The 17311-nt window shown below is 36.9% G+C and overlaps 1 long non-coding RNA gene across 2 annotated transcripts; it reads right to left on the bottom strand.

Annotated features, from left to right (window-relative positions):
- Positions 1-12819: 12819 nt before the first annotated feature.
- Positions 12820-16354, bottom strand: LOC107674908 (uncharacterized). 2 transcript variants are annotated; one of them, XR_001632553.1, is made up of 4 exons: positions 16245-16354; positions 15816-15964; positions 15495-15628; positions 12820-13682 (listed from the first exon to the last, which is right to left on the bottom strand). It is a non-coding gene; the product is annotated as an uncharacterized LOC107674908 (long non-coding RNA). The 2 variants fall into 2 exon arrangements; XR_001632554.1 differs by having other exon boundaries at positions 12820-13679.
- Between the last annotated feature and the right edge of the window lie 957 nt (positions 16355-17311).

Here is a 17311-nt window from a genome sequence, read left to right as displayed (position 1 = left end):
TTGAGTGGCTAAAGAATGGCCAGTCAATGTTGTTTGTATTCTCCTAGTTGCATTACAGGGCTGCCTACACAAAACCTGCATGGGCCCAAAGGATACAAAAGTTGCTCTGGGCCCGAACAGGCTGGCCCACACTGGGCCATCATAGGATTAATGTGGGCAGTCGCATAGTGTGGCCTGCTCACAGAGAGCCTGCGGTGAGCCCAAAGCTGTGGGCTTCGCGTGGGCAAGCCCACGCTGGGCCTGTTTAGGTTTGGTGTGGGCTGGCCCTAGCCCACTGTGCCTGCAAAAAGCCAGCATGGGCCCCGCAGGGACATGTTTGCAGGGATATTACTACAGAAAAATACACAGAGGTGTCAAAGACAGGACACGGAACGATTAGAATTAAAGCATCCAAATATAGTATTATGCGGCATTGTATAACATTTGTGGTCTGTTGGGCACTTGATGCCACTGCATCACATTATTTTATTTACACACATAAAGCACTGTTAGCACTTGCCAAAACATATTTTAAGAAGCATTTAAAATAAACTGTAAAAACACTAATTGTGTAAAAACTAAATTGTGAAATATTATTACAATATAACTGTTTTCTTTTAGAATTTATTGTAAAATGTAAGTTTTTGCTGTGATCAAAGCTGAATTTTCAGCATCATTACTCCAGTCTTTAGTGTCACATGGTCCTTCAGAAATCATTCTAATATGCTGATTTGCTGCTCAAGAAACATTTCTGATTATTGTCAACACTGGGGTAAGATTTTTTTTTATAATAATAATAAATTAATACTTTTTTCCATCAATGATGCATTAAAATTATCAAAACTGACAGTAAAGACATTTACAATGTTACAAAAGATTTCTATTAACATTGATAATAATAAGAGGCATTATTAATAATTGAGCACCAATAATAATTGAGCTGCAAATCAGCATATTAGAATGATTTCTGAAGGATCATGTGACACTGAAGACTGGAGTAATGAAGCTGTAAGATTATCAACACCAAACTTTTTCATTCATATAATATGACTCTGAAATCAGTCTTGTAACCAGACTGTTATTTTAGTATTACTGATATACTGTTATAGTTTTTTTTATTATTATTAAAATTAAAAATTAAAATGTAAAACAAAATCTCTATTCATTTTCATTTAAGTTTTTAAAGGATTTCATGTAATATTTTATTTTAGCATGTCAACACTGGGAAACTGATGAGCATCAACAACTTTTTTTGCAGAGGTTTTCCGAAATATCCATCCTTTGTGGTACAATGCACCTAAACTTACAGTCCCTCTAATTTTAATTGCGTAAGTCATACAGTATGTTGGTCAAGGTCATATACAGAAGGCATATATTGGTATTGACTCTATTCACAGGCAAAACTGCATAATTGAAACCTTGAACACCAAAGAAATGAAAGACACACCAAATTATTACCACCAGACCCAGTTTACATCAACAACAATCTGACCACATACAATGTTAAAAATCCATACTAACCTAAAAATTCACTAAAAGCTAAAGTTATTTTTTTTTTTATCTATTAATCTTCTCTAATTACCATTTTTATATGTACTGTATATGTAATCTTCAGGCCTCAGTTGACTGAAATGAGTTCCATGCTCTTCCATCAGATCAGTATTTAAATTAAAGCAGCAGAAACTGGGTGATTATGTTGATTGTATCTTTGCACAAGCACCCAGTTTGAACCAATAATACAAATAAAAAAAACTGTTTTCTAATCCGGCTCTCAAATTAAAATGAGTTTGACACCCCTGCTTTAACAGGAAAGAAAGTTTACACACTCCTCTGACAACAAAGGAGCCGTCCACACTGTATAATGCATTGCAGAGCAATCAGGATTCAGTGTTATTTTACTGCACTGTCTAATGAGCCTCTCCACCACTCAAATACATTTGAGCTGGAGGGCTTTAGAGACACCATCCACTCTTCTGCCAAATTAACAATGCATAAGGAATTATGTGCATCTTCATCATTTGCATTTTAACTCTAGAACTACAGCTAGCCTAAACCCCATCAGATGTGCCTGTCATGTCAAACAGAAACGTGAGCTTGGAGAAGATTGTGTGTGTGTGTGTGTGTGTGTGTGTGTGTGTGTGTGTGTGTGTGTGTGTGTGTGTGTTTGCTTGTTTCTTCAGCTCATTGTCAGACCTGAAAACAAATGTGCCTCAACAGACCACAAGAGGGCATTCATTAACAGAAAGAAAAGTCTGTGAACTCATACTGATTGTGGTCTTCAAGAGATTCTTGTTGCAGTAAAATAACGTTACTCTCCATCAAATCCTTAAAAAGGTTTGAGATTTGACAATGTTTTCCTGTTAACAAAGAAATGGTCCTACAATGCAACGTATTAACAATAGTTTCATGTTGTGTGTATTTTAAAACCACTTAAGCTCAGGGCGTTTTTTTGGTATTTTCAGATATTTGTGGCTGTTTGCGGCTGACTGAAGCAGTGCTACGAGTATAAATGTAAATTCGCTCAGAGGTGACCAAATTTTACATCGCGATCCTATCGAAGATAATTCGATCTGTGATTGTCACACAATGAAATAATCTACATCGTCAAATTCCTGAGAATGAGAGCTTTCTTGTGATATATGACTTGACTTTTTTGTGAAAAATATATAAAATACACATTCTTCGTAAAAATTATTCGCAATGGTTAGGCGGAAATTCGTGTGTGGGACGAATACATTTCTAAGCTTAATTTTACTGCTTTATGTATATAAAAACCAAAAGGAATGGTATTCTTTGTAAAGAAGACACTCCAAGCTTTCAAATGAACCCATATATGGGCTGATACCATATAAGGAAGGCTATGTAAATGAAGCATCAACTTTTTTAACGCCATTTTGGACCCGTATCCGGGTCCGCAGAGTTTAACTTTATTTGTGTCAAGCCAGCATAATGATGCTTCTGCTTGCTTATATAAGGCCTGTTTCACACATTAGCATTTTTTTTTTTTCGGCACTCCTATTAAGAGGTTGCAACATTCACACTGTAGCTGCCGTAACGCCACATACAGTCTATTGATATTTTAAATGATTAAAAAAAAGAAGAAGAAAAAAAAACTACAAAATCCTGACAATACAGATTGAAGAAACAGTTCACTCAAAAAAATTAATTTGCTGGAAATGTGTTCACACTCATGCTAGATGAGGGTGTTTCTTCATCAGATTTAGAGAAATGTAGCATCATTTGCTCAGCAATGGATGCTCTGGGTGCCGGGTGCCATCAGAATTTGAGTCCAAATAGCTGATAAAAACATTACAATAATCCACAAGTAATCCACACTACTCCAGTCCATCAATTTACATCTTGTGAAGTCAAAATCTGCATGTTTGTAAGAAAAAAATCCATCATTAAGATGACTCTGACTTCAAACCATTGCTTCCGGCTAAAACCCAAGTCCATAATCCATAATAATGCTTCCTCCAGTGAAAAAAGATGTCTGGTCTGAATCAGGAGAGAAATATGCACAGGCCAAGCACTGTCTACAAGCCAAAACAGCTCTAAACAAATATGTGGGTGGATTTTGATGTGAGAGGACAACAGGGGATGGACTTTTTCACTGGAGGAAGCGTTATTATGGATTGTGGACTCGTATTTTAGCTGGAAGCAATCATTTGAAGTTAAAAACATCTTAATGATGGATTTGTTTCTTACAAACACACAGCTTTTGGTTTCACAAGATGTTAAGTGATGGACTGGAGTGGTGTGGATTATTGTGATGTTTTTATCAGCTGTTTGGACTCCCATTCTGACGGCACCCATTCACTGCAGAACATCCATTGGTGAGCAAGTGATGGAATGCTACATTTTCCCAAATTTCATGAAGAAACAAATTCATCTACATCTTGGATGGCCTGAGGGTGAGTACAATCTCAGAAACTTTTTATTTTTGGGTGAAGTATTTCTTTAACAATTAATAAGCACTGTGTCCAATTGGCTGTGATGTCACATAGCAGAAAGGACAATAAGACCACTTCATTTCATCCATACTTTTTGAGGTCCATTAGTGGAAAAAAAAGATGCTTTTTCCACACTGTAAAAAACAAATTCCGTAGAATTTACGGTAAAAAATGTGGTTGCCGGAATTTTACCGTAAAAAATACGGTAGCAACATTTTAGGTTTTACGGTTTTAACTTAAATTTACAGTTAAATACCGTAATTTCATTAACTGAACTAATGTTAATATACCAACCTACTGAAGTACTGAAATCTGTTTTGTACCTTTGTAATACACTGATAACCACCAAATGCAGGTGGTGATGAGAAAGTCACATGATGAACCAAAGCCCATCACAAGCAGATTTTAAATAATAACATAATATAGAAGGTGCACAGTGTCATTCACACAAACACTAAACACCATCATGGTAACACACATGAAACTGAAATAATGCAATAAACATTAATTTAACAACATTAGGTGTAACATGCAACCCTAATATACAAAACTGATAAGAAAAAACTAAGAAACATAGTTATTTTAACAAAAAAAACATCAAATTTGAAATGTAACCCAGGGAATTCTGGGAATGTCAATTTATGGTTATTCACTGTAAATTATACGTTTTTTTCCACTTCCAAAAACGGTATACTACCGTAAAATTACATGTAATGTCCAATACAGTTTGTCACCGTATATAGTAGGGGAATTCACCGTTAACCATTTAACAGGTTTTTACTGTAGCATTTTTACAGTCTTTTACCGTTAAATTCACGGTCATTTTTTACAGTGCCGCTAACTGTACCAGCCAAACCCAGATATACTGTACACCAGCAAGTACAGCAGGAGTGTTGTCTGACTCTATTACACCAATGTCAAATTAAGTTATATTATGTTCCCAATCGATGCACCTTTCCTCCTGTCAGTCCTTCATTATTCGTATACATTATTTCTGTAATGCATGATGCATATCACATTTTAGGGGACATGCTGTTGTCAATGCATGTGGCCAGATCAAATTCATTTGTCACATTGATTGCCAACAGGATCTCTGCCATACAGTGAGCGAATCAGCAAACTCCAAGCTGTGATCCAGTTATGAGACTCTGAAAGTCCATCAAAAAGCACCATTATCCTTTCTGGTGGCCGTTATCATGTGTGTGCGAGCTGCGGAGATCACTTTTAGGGCCGTTATCTCTCCGTCCATGCCTCCTTCTCCTGCTCTCTTCTCCTGACGAACTCCTGTTCTCGGCATGAAGCGCACATCTCATTCATTCTAATTACGGCCATTGAAATTGAATAGAGGCCGGTTTGTTTACGAGCGGCTGTGCCTACTTAACATTCTGAGAGTGAAACCAGTTGTCGTCACAGACAGCTCAAGGTTTACCTAAAGCAACTCCCACTAATTTACATTTATGTTTTGCCTTGTTATTTCCATATCTGCTGCAAGGGACGTAGGTGGGGGGGGTGCGGGACATCAATCATGTTTTTTCTCTCACCATAAAAAGGTTTGCTGACTTAAAAAACTAGGGGAGGATGGATAGAAGCGTTTGAAATCATCTAAGTAAGTTGAGATGTGGGAGAGTCTGGAAGCAGCATCTGGAATAAGCTCATTATTCGGTATGCATGTCGTGGCGTTTACATTCAGAGGCATATTAATTACTGTCTTCAGTCTGTAGAAGAGTGTTTCTTCAACTGTAGGAGCTTTTTGGCCCTGTGAACTTTAGGAAAGTGAACTTAATTGAGACGCACATCTCATACTTTCACTAGATTTGTTGCCGAACAATGTCCAACAGTGGACGTATATGATCACAGAAGAATTCTGAACTCATGAACAAAGAAGCTGAGAAAACATAACTATTAGATGAAGTGATGAATGTATATGAATCTGTAGGATGTGATTTGTACATACAGTAAATGTATGATTTTATTTTATTTTTTTATAAAAACCTTGAGCATCCTTAATACTAACAGTCAGCATTCATATGAATTAGTCACCAAATCGGCAAAATGTAAAATAGTTACAGATTGCCATGAGAGTGTTGGAACAATTGTCATTTTCATCACTCATTCTGCGGTGGATCTGACATTTAATTTGGGAATAAAATGGCCAGTGCCTTTGTCTAATTTAATGGCTAGCAGCTTTTTATGTATCACATTAAAAAAATAAAAGTTTTTTTTTTTTTTTTTTGCATACTTTCAGAAAAACAGCTTGGAAATCACACACAATAAATATGTTATGTTCAAATGTTTAGCATGCATTTTATGTGTTTTCACAAGCCTCATGTTACATCTCAAGTTCTTCATTGACACTGTTTTCTCCCTGGTAACCAAGTACAGTAAACCAAGTACACTAAATCTCTTTTCTATAAAGCGCTATATAAATAAGTAATGTGACTTTAGTGCCTTTAGTGGAAAAACATTAGTTATAATGTAAATGATGATAATATTGAGGGACAGTTTATTTCACCCTTTTATTCTAAGAAACAAAACTGCAAAAAGAATAACACACACACACACACACATATATACATACATGCATACATACATACACATACAGTATATATATATATATATATATATATATATATATATATATATATTGTAATTAGTGTATAAACTGACCTTCACTCTTTAATTATGCAATGGAAATTGCTTTTTCTTTGTATTTCTGATTCAACATTTGTGTCCTTAATTTTTAAATGCCGCCCACGCTAATTCATTTCTTTTATACTACTGGTTACGTGGGGTTTCAATTTAGTATGTAGACAAAGAACATCAAAACTAATTTTCATTATAATATCATCAAAATAATTACTGCCTATTCCATCAAGCTCAAACTGGCAGCTGAAAAAGTTAATATTTAACTGTCTCTGCAAGTACGTTTGCATTGAGGTGAATGTTTTGCTCCTGTTTCATTTTAATCTTTGCTGAAGGGCATATGAAATATATATTCCTCGCTCTGAGCAAATCCTGAATATGGATGTCTTTTATTTTCAGATGTGTTTCTGATACAGCTGGAAACTCACAGACAGAGAGAGAAACGTACAGTGTGTCAGTGGGCAGAACGGCTCTTTACTATGAATAATGAGTCACTGATGCAACAGAACATTTTTGCTTCTCTGGACCAAATAAAAAAGGTTTGGGTTGGGTGGATTGTGGAGAAAACTGTATGATGGATCAGCTGATGCAATTGCAGACTCGAGAGACAAAACAAGCCACTTCAGCAGAACTGCTGTGCCAAATCAACATTTAGATCCACTGCATATAAGATGAAGAACCAGTTCACAAATAACAGGAGAGAGGTAGTATCCCCGCTCATCTCAGTGGCAGTTGCAATGGCACGTACACAATCTGCCTGCTGCTATTTTATTGAGCCAGTCATCAAAACACAAGAATTATTGAATCTGTTAAGAGTGCACAACAGATATGCCTGACAATCAATCCATGAAGCAGTCAAAGTTTGGGTCAAGTGGGTCTTTGAATGGTGATGCATGTCTTTTCACTACATAGACTCATGGCTTAGAGTTCACCAAACTCAAACCATGGTGCACAGCACAAAACAACAACAAAAAAAAAACATCTGTGCAACATGTTTGTGTTCCCGCTCTCATGCATGAGAATGGAAGTGAATGAAACACAAAGTGTGACCAACCCGTCTGAAGCAATAGCAAAAGCAATCACTTCAGTTCCAGAAGTCTTACTCTCCCTCAAGTTCATTTGCTCTCTCATTCCTTTAGGATGGATTTTCTTCTGATTTTGCTGTTGCTATTGACACGTTTCTGCCCTCCATCAACCGTAACCGAGGCTTAAGAAGTAATTTACCAGTAAGACTGAGCAGAATAAAAATACAACGTGCTACACTGCACTGCTGGAATGCTGTTCCATTCAGGCTTAATGGACTGATGCTATTAATAAAGCGTTGTCTGTCATATGCTGAGTGTCAGTTTTAAATTATTTTGAAAAATGTCATCTGTATGTATTAATTCAGATAAATCTGTCTCCATCTCAGTCAATCAAACCCGACCCTGGCACCAATCTAGTATTAGATGGACTGCACAGCTGTCTACACATGTCAGAGGTGAAGACAGTACATCGATACTTGACTGTTCTCATTTCGGAGAAGGGAGGATATGTGCTATTTGGATTTTCATGTTTTTTTTTTCTTTAATCTGTTTTGTTCAGAGGTGAAATATATATCTATTGTAAGCGATGTGATGGCCATGTGTTAGTGTCCACCTGAAGAACATGTAGTATGGCGCGCTTGACTTAATTTTGCCTTTGTTTTCTTCTAATGTCAGATATCTGTTTGTTCAGCTTAATTGGTTTGTAGAGGTTGAACTCAAAAAGTGCATTAAGTATTTTTGGATAAAAGGGTCTGGCATGAATGTAAATGCAGATATCTCTCCTCTGTATCAGGTAGACCTAACTGGCACCCATGACACATATGAGTGATCTGCTGTGCAGAGTTGTGCACTGTGGTATTAAGTTTCCCAAATAAAAGCTAAAAAGCCAACAGGCCCTCCATCATCATCTACTGTAATATTTTTGCAGTGTTAGTCAATGAACATTTGGAAGCTCAAAGAGCTTCAGCAACATCAGCTCAGCTGATCAGAGCAACTTCCTTTGAGCTTATTGAATATTGGGTAACACTTTAGAATAATGGTCCGTTGTTAACAAGTAACTATGCAGGAAGTAATAGGTAGTACTACATTAACACTTAACTTAATACTATTAACTAATAGAGAAGCAAGATTAACTAAGCAGTAAGTAGTAGCAAATTTAGGACAAAGGTAGTGGTTTTGTGCTTAACACAATATAAATGCAGTCGATGCCTTCATTAAGGATGTGCATTGTTTTTGTCAAGAGAACATCATTATTTATATTCAAGAAAAGTCCTCCCCAGCCTACTGTCACTAAAGATACAGGTCTTTTGGAGTTGGAGACATACTGAACTGCCACAAACTAGAGCTCATAATTGTGAACTTAATTCAATCACTTCCTAATTATTAACATTTTTAAATGAATTATTTGTATTATTATTTTATGTTTTTGTTTGAAATAAACAGAGAACATCCATCCTTTGGTAAGAGTAGTATGCACAATTTCAAAATGTAGCTGACTTATTTGGGGGATATCATATTCATAAATTAGTTTCCACAAAGAACCCAATTGTTCACTTTTAATACGTTACTGTTGTGATTAGTAATTAATTGGTTATTCTTTATTAATTGGTCATAGTTCGCAAGTAGTTCTCAATGAGGATATATTTTTTAGTAATTATCAAATATCTAATAAGGAACTACCTTTGTCGTAAATTTAGCTACTACTTACTGCTTAGTTAATCTTGCTTCTCTATTAGTTAATAGTATTAAGTTAAGTGTTAATGTAGTACTACCTATTACTTCCTGCATAGTTACTTGTTAACAACGGACCATTGTTCTAAACTGTTACTGAATATTGAACAACTGCCTGGACCAAAAACCATTTTTGTTCCACCAATTTCTGCCACAATATTTAAAATAGTGCACAAGTGAATTCTGTAATTCCAGAGGCTTGTAACTTACAAGTTTAATTCTTCCTGTTCATATTTGGTACATCTAATCAAAAGATGTTCTACAGTTTCCATTTCATGACATATATTACCTAAACCTGTGTTGTGTTTGCCCATGATGTGAAGAGTTGCATTAAGTCTAGTGTGAACCATTCTTGTAAATATATTACGTTCTTTTCATATTCACATCATGACTAATTTTACTTAGTTTTATGTTACTTTGCATTCTATGGAAATGTCTGCCTTTCTGACACACCATACGTCCTCTTTTCTTCTTCTTTTACTCAATAGAGATATGCATTTTTAGTTCTTATCGCCACCTACTGAGTGGTTGTGTAATCATTTAATCTTTTCATCTTTCATAATTTTTCAGTTTTTTTGTATTACTGTGAACAAGAATTATATTGTTTGCTTGATGATTAATATATAAATTATAAGACATTGATTTAAGTATAAAATTAATTTTTCAGCCATTTTGTTTTCATATTTTTTTGTAAAATGAGATGTCACATTAAGTGACATAAGTATTTTTTTATTATAGAAATTCATTATATAGAAAATGCCCCTAGAGTGTGAGATGATATAGAAAATAACTGATTATATAATATTGGCCAAAATCTGTCACGCCAACTGGAGCTTTATTAACAGGGTATGCTATGCATGCACTGAATAGTCTGATGTAAACTAACCTTGGAAGGTGAACTAACCGTGGTTAAGAAGAGATTGTTATGGCTACTTACATAGCCTGAAAGTAATCCCAGTTTTTGGAACCAAAAGTTGAGGTTATTAATTTGTTTATCTGTAAACTTACACGGGTATGTCGCATAACCTTCTTTCTGGAATACCTCTACCAGAACTCAGTATCCTTGCTCAGTTCTGCAACAGTCTTCAACACTGTCAACCACATACTATCGATCTCCAAACTGGCAGAGATGGGCATTATCTGGATAACAACCAAGTCAGGAAGCCTTACTCTTCTCACCCTGTGCCCAAACCACTGAGGTACCCCAGGGTTCAGTGCTAGGACCTTTGTTCTTCTCAGAACAGTCAAAATACTCATCCGGTGGTATAATTTCTGTTGTAATTGTGATACGCTGATGACACTCAACTTTGCATATCATTTCATCGTCTGTTTCTCCATCAGCAATCTCATCAAGTATCTCTGCATCCGTCTGACATACCATATTAGACATCAACCCATTGCATCAAGATCAATATCAACAAAACTGAATTCTTGCTTTTCCATGGCAAGTTCTCAATCATATAATCATTTTCCATGTCAGTGAATGGTTGCAAAGTTAACGCTCCAGGTGATGTATAATGTTTTGTCACCTCTTTTGCGGACAACATTGCAACATCTGACAGTTCTTGTTACTTTGCCGTACAACCTGTTTTACTGTGGGATCCGAACACAAGATTTAGTATAATCATAAAGGTTTGATTTGTGACACAAGCACTTTCACAGCATATCTGTTTTTATATTCGCTTGCGGCTGTATGTTGAAAACAGACTGTGTGAAGGTTGTTTGTAGGCTGATCAGATGCATAGAAGAAGATTATTATAGACCACTTCAGGCTGAGAGCACTGTAATACACACACTGCTTCGCACACACACACACACAAAACATACACTCACGCATTCCCCAAAGGGAAGGTTATCATCTTCTCTATAGCTTTGACCTAGTTTGCTGTTCAATGTCATACACATGACGGCTGGGTGACATGTGTTTCCTTTTCCCAGGAATAGACCAAGGGCTTGTAAAATTTTTACTTTCCTACTTGGTAATTGTGTCAAAATGCAAAATGGTTTTGGTTGAAACAGTGACATTAGCTATGTTTCCATACAAAGTTTGGAACACAAAATATTTAAATTCGGAAACTTAGGATATCACATGAAACATCTGTTAATAAAGAACTGCCTCCATCCCATGTGTTCAAGAGAACAAAATTACCTGTTTCTGGGAAACTAGCATGTTAACGAAAGTATTAGTAATAATAAAAATAATAAAATAAATAAAAATGAAAGTTGCTGTAACCAGGAAAGCATGTGGCTCTTTTTCCTACATAATAATTGACTTGCGCTTCAGAGCTCGCAGATAAAACTCAATAAAAAAAAAATGCAGTTATCTTGCTTTCGGAGGCGGATGATATTTGGGAATGCAATTAATAACAATTACAAATAAAAATGCAGAAATAAATCTTGCAAGACAGATCTAGAAGGTAATTATAAACATTTTGATGACGGACTTTGGCTCAGGCATTTTAGGATTATTAAAATATTTCCTCAGTCACATCCACTGTTGAAGCAAAGTCATGTGACTTTTGTTGCACATCAATTAATTTATTTGGTAAATGCGCTTCCATCATAGTTTGTGCATGTTTTATTATCGGGGAAAAAATAAATATATTATTTTTATATAAATGTATATATTTATACACTATAAAAAAAAAATAATGTTAGCTCAACAAAAAAAATTAATGCAACAGTTTGCATCAATGTTTTTGAGTTCTGACAACTTCTAATGAAATCATTCCAATCAACTTAATTTGTAACAAACATTTTTCAGTTGATTACTCAAAACAATTAAGTTGCTCAAACTAATGGATTTGTGAGCCTGGAACCAATTTATATAATATATATTTTTTTTCCAATTCAAAATCCAGCTAATCGCAACACATGCTACATGTAACTTATTTAGCATGTGTATTTAAAGAACAATGTTAAACTCTTTTAAATGTCAAACATAACCGCATTAAAACTAACAGTTATTTCCCTTCACTAATAATATCAACATTACCCTTATCCAGTCCTATGCAAAGCATGCTGGGAACTAGAAATCCACTACCCAATTTCCAAAGTTAACAAGATTGAGTTACGACAACTTATTTAAATAAATTAAATTAACGCAGAAATTTAAAGTCTAAATTACGCCCAATATTAAGTTACTATAAAGATTGAACAATTGTCAACTGAACATAACAAAATAATGTTTGCAACTTGCAGAGAGTAAGTGAGAATCAGAAAGACTTGAAAATACACCTGCACTTTAACTCGGTCTCTCGCTTGTGACTTATTACTGAATTTATTCACATTACTGGTTACGTGCTAGCCCTTTTTGTCTAGAGGTAATGGACCTAGCAGTAACACATTTTGGAGAGCGAAAGCACAGGGACCTCTTGTCTCCAGCCCAAATAACACACCGCCAAACAAAATAACTAATTTAAGTGTTTATTAAATCATAAGAAAAAGATAAAAGGGAAACATAAGCTTCAGGAGGGGGCAAAGGCCAACACACAAAAACATTTCTAACTCAGTTTTAACCATAACTTGCCTATAGATAAACCAAAAGAAATGAACTTCCCATCTCCTTGACAACCCAGATAACCAGGAGAAAAGCAATTAAAGAAAAAAGGCACCCAACTCCCCACAAGTTTCCTTACAAAACACTTAAATTCTAAAACTTACAAGTCTCCAACTAAATCCACAGTAGCGCCAATGGTTAGTTCTTAACAGACAAAGTTATCTGGAGCCAGCGAAAAGTCCGTGTGACCGGTTACAATCTGCAACCCTCTCAGCTTGTTGTGAGGCAGTGCTGGCTTTATATGCTGGCTTTCTCCTGGCTGCAGCCAATCAGTGGAGCTGAGGTGAATGGGCAGCAAACCAGCAACAGGTGAACCCAATCACCTGCATGAGAATGGTAGCAGTAACCAAGGGGGAGAACAAAAAAATAAAAATAAAAAAATAAATAAAAAAAAAAATCTACCACAAAGCACATAGAACAAATCACAAAGTCTCCACATCTGCAATCCTAGAGAGCGCATCCGCCACCACATTGTCTTTACCACGGATGTGCTGGAGATTAAGGTTATACTCCTGGACAATTAGAGCCCAGCGCATCAAATGTTGATTGGAGTTGGACATGCGGGAGTGAAAGATCAATGGGTTATGGTCAGTGTACACAGCGATAGGCATGGCACTGCTTCCCCAAGTAAACCTTGAACTGTTGAAGAGCTAACAGCACGGCGAGGGCCTTCTTAATCATACTGTAGTGTTGTTGGCATTTCGAGAACTTCTTAGAAGCAGATGGGGTGGTCAATTCCACTGGAGTCCTCCTGCAGCAGGACTGCTCCAGCACCGGTAGCACTGGCATCTACTTGGAGTTTAAAAGGCAAATCAAAATTAGGGGCAGACAACACTGGGGCACGGCGAATGAGATTTTTTTCAGCCTTAATGGCATTATCACACTCAGTGCTCCACTTAAAACTCTTGGTAGTACTGAGAAGGACAGTAAGAGGAGACACAATAGTGAAGTTATCCCCAGTAGTACCCACTCATACCTAAAAACCGGAATAAATCACGCTTATGGAGTGTAGGAAACGCAAGTATGGCAGCAACCTTAACCTCAACTGGCTTAACAAAACCCTGGCCAACTTGTTTCCCCAGATAGGTTACCACAGCTTTACCGATCTCACATTTAACAAGATTCAAGGTTAAAGAAGCAGCAGCCAGGCCGCTGGAAGGTGGCAGGTGCATTTCTCATGCCAAAAGCTAGAACCTCATATTGTAGGAAATATTTAGAAATGACAAACGCGGAGATCTCAGATGCATGTGGAGTTAGGGGCACTTGCCAATAACCCTTTAACAGGTCTAATTTGGTGACATATCTAGCAGAACCTACTCGGTCAACACAATCTTCTAACCGAGGCAGAGGAAAGGAGTCAGGTTTCGTTAAGGAGTTACCCTTACGGTAGTCAGTACAGAAGCGATAGGAGCCGTCGGGTTTAGGCACTAATAAACAAGGCGAACTCCATGGACTCCGACTAGGCACTGCTAGACCATGCTGCAGCATATACTCAACCTCAGATCTCATTATGTCACGCTTCCTGGGGTTTACTCGAAGAATGTTGCTTGACTGGATGAGATTCACCTACAATGTCATGTCAACATGGTCGTTCTACCAGGCACATACGAAAAGAGTGAAGGAAATTAATGAACCAATTTAATAATTTGCTCACTCGGTTCTGTCATCAGGTGTGCAAGAAAGCTCTGCCATATTGAGTGATTTGCAGAGTTGAAGCTTTTTAGCTGCAACTTGTGTAGCTTTTTCAACTGGCTCATCTTCGGGCATTTCACTAACAGTAGCCACTGCAACAGGTGAAACGGAGGAGGAAATAGGCTTCTCACCAACCATAATAAACTGTTTTAACATTTATGTGACATACACGGGTCTTACGACGTCGATCAGGAGTATGTATGACAATTTGTGTCACTGAGCTTTTCTTTGACTTCATATGGACCCAAAAATTCTCGGTACTGGAGTAAGTCTCGGTAGACCAGGGCAATAACTCCTCTAACATAATCGGTTTCTAAAAATGTCGGTTTGGCTGTTTTCATATGCAAACTAAATTTGACGGTATGCCTCAGGCACCAACTCGAACGCTCTCAGAACAGCAGATTTTACTACATCATAGTCAAGGGACTGACCTATTGGTAAGGTGGAGCAAACCTCTTGCGCTTTACCAGAAAGACTGTACTGCAACAACAGCTCACACATCTTTTGGCCACGGTAATTTCGTAGCAACCCGTTCAAAGGCAATGAAATACGAATCTACTTCCGCTTCTCTAAATGGGGGTATGAGTTTAAGGTACTTACCAACAGCAAAATCTGGCTCAGTAGCTGCATTATCAGTACCTTGGTATAAAACAGCAGCAGGTGAAGTGACGGAAGATAAAGCAGAGGGGAGTCTAGAACGAGGCATAGGAACTGGCTTCCGATTTAATTCTGGAGCACGCAAGTCTAACTCACGCATCTTAATATCCCGATCTGCTTGAGCCTCTATAGCACGAAGCCTAATCTTCTGCCCTTCACACTCCTGTTTTTTTTTATTAGGAGGTCCAACTCCTTCAACTTGACAGCTAACAGACTCACCCAGAGACTCAGTTGCCAGCCCAGGAAGAACCTCACCTGCCACGGCTTCTGCGGTGAATCCAGGTTGTTCCTCAGCACTGACGGCAGAATAATCAGGTAAAATCCCTTAAATCAACTAGCTTTTCCCGCAAGTCATCTTTAACAACTTGTTTGGTAGCCTGCCTTGAAACCTCAATATTAAAGAACACTGCAATTAAAAACAAATCTGCCTTCCTGCAACGTTCAAAAACCTCTATGGTAGGAGAAAGAGTACATTAAAATTAAATCAAATTCCATAATTCTCACTAAGACAGGCCGTCTCCTTCACCAAAAAGAAAACAGCCAAACAGAACAAAAAATAAATGAGCAGATACTTACAATTACACCACGGTAAACTTTCACTTGAAAGGACGAGCTCCCACTTGTTACTTGCTAGCCCTTTTTGTCTAGAGGTAATGGACCTAGCAGTAACAAATTTTGGAGAGAGAAAGCACAGGGACCTCTTGTGTCCAGCCCCAATAACACACCTCCAAACAAAAGAACTTATTTAAGTTATTATTAAATCATAAGAAAAAGATAAAAGGGAAACATAGGCTTCAGGAGGGGGCAAAGGCCAACACAACAAACAAAGATTTCTAACTCAGTTTTAACCATAACTTCCCTATACATAAACCAAAAGAATATGAACAAAATGAACTTCCCATCTCCTTGACTACCCAGATAACCAGGAGAAAAGCAATTAAAGAAAAAGGCACCCACCTCCCTACAAGTTTCCTTACAAAACACTACAATTCTAAACAAACTTACAAGTCTCCAACTAAATCCACAGTAGCACCTATGGTTAGCACTTAATAACAACAGACATAATAAAGTTATCTGGAGCCAGCGAAAAGAAGTCTGTATGACAGATTACAATCTACAACCCTCTCCCACTCAGCTTACTATGAGGCAGTGCTGGCTTTATATGCTGGCTTTCTCCTGGCTGCAGCCAATCAGTGGAGCTGAGGTGAATGGGCAGCAAATCAGCAACAGGTGAACCCAATCACCTGCATGAGAATGGAAGCAGTAGACAGAAAAAAACAAACAAAAGAAAACACCACAAAGCACATAGAACAAATCACAAATAAAATACGTCTCAGGACGTAACACTTGATTTAGTTAACTCTGATTAGAATGTAATATGACTTTTAAGTAAGACAGTTCACATTTAGTTATTTCAGGTTTGGAACAACTTGAGAGTAAATAATGACAAAATTATCATTTTGGTAGTCTTATCCCTTTAAGAGTCAGCCATTGAAAAGTTGAATTTGTTGGCCTCTGATCTGAATATGTTTAGGTGTTTGAGCTTCTTACACCGCTGATATTATGGGAGTGTAATTTGACCTCTTGAAAGTAAAGCATGAACCTTTTCAAATGAGATGAAATGATTGTCCCGAACTCCAGGCAATGCTTCTGTGTTCTTTCTACAAACAAGCATTGTGCTCACAGTTGATTTATGGACAAACAGGAATATTTGAGGGAATCTTCCAAAACAGAACAGATGTGTACGTGATGCATGTCAGAATCATAAAATGATGTAATGTCTGTTTTACATTTCATATTTCATTATGAAATGATACATTTCAGGGCTTTTCTCAGAACCTATGCAAAATAGAATCCAGTTAATTGTGATTAATTAATTAATCATGTAATTTGACTAAAGGTTTACTCGATTTTTAGGTTGATCAATCATACATAAATAAATATAAATTTACTGAATACACTGAATAATATATTGTCAATAATTAGCTGTTTTACTTACATGGATTCTCCAAGATTACTATTAAAATGCACATTATTACTAAACACGTGTTATACCAAAATATTCATAATGA

Source organism: Sinocyclocheilus anshuiensis, unplaced genomic scaffold, assembly GCF_001515605.1.
Source record: "Sinocyclocheilus anshuiensis isolate Anshui unplaced genomic scaffold, SAMN03320099.WGS_v1.1 scaffold1045, whole genome shotgun sequence".
Taxonomy (NCBI): Eukaryota; Metazoa; Chordata; class Actinopteri; order Cypriniformes; family Cyprinidae; genus Sinocyclocheilus; species Sinocyclocheilus anshuiensis.
This window is presented reverse-complemented; position numbering and strand designations above follow the sequence as displayed.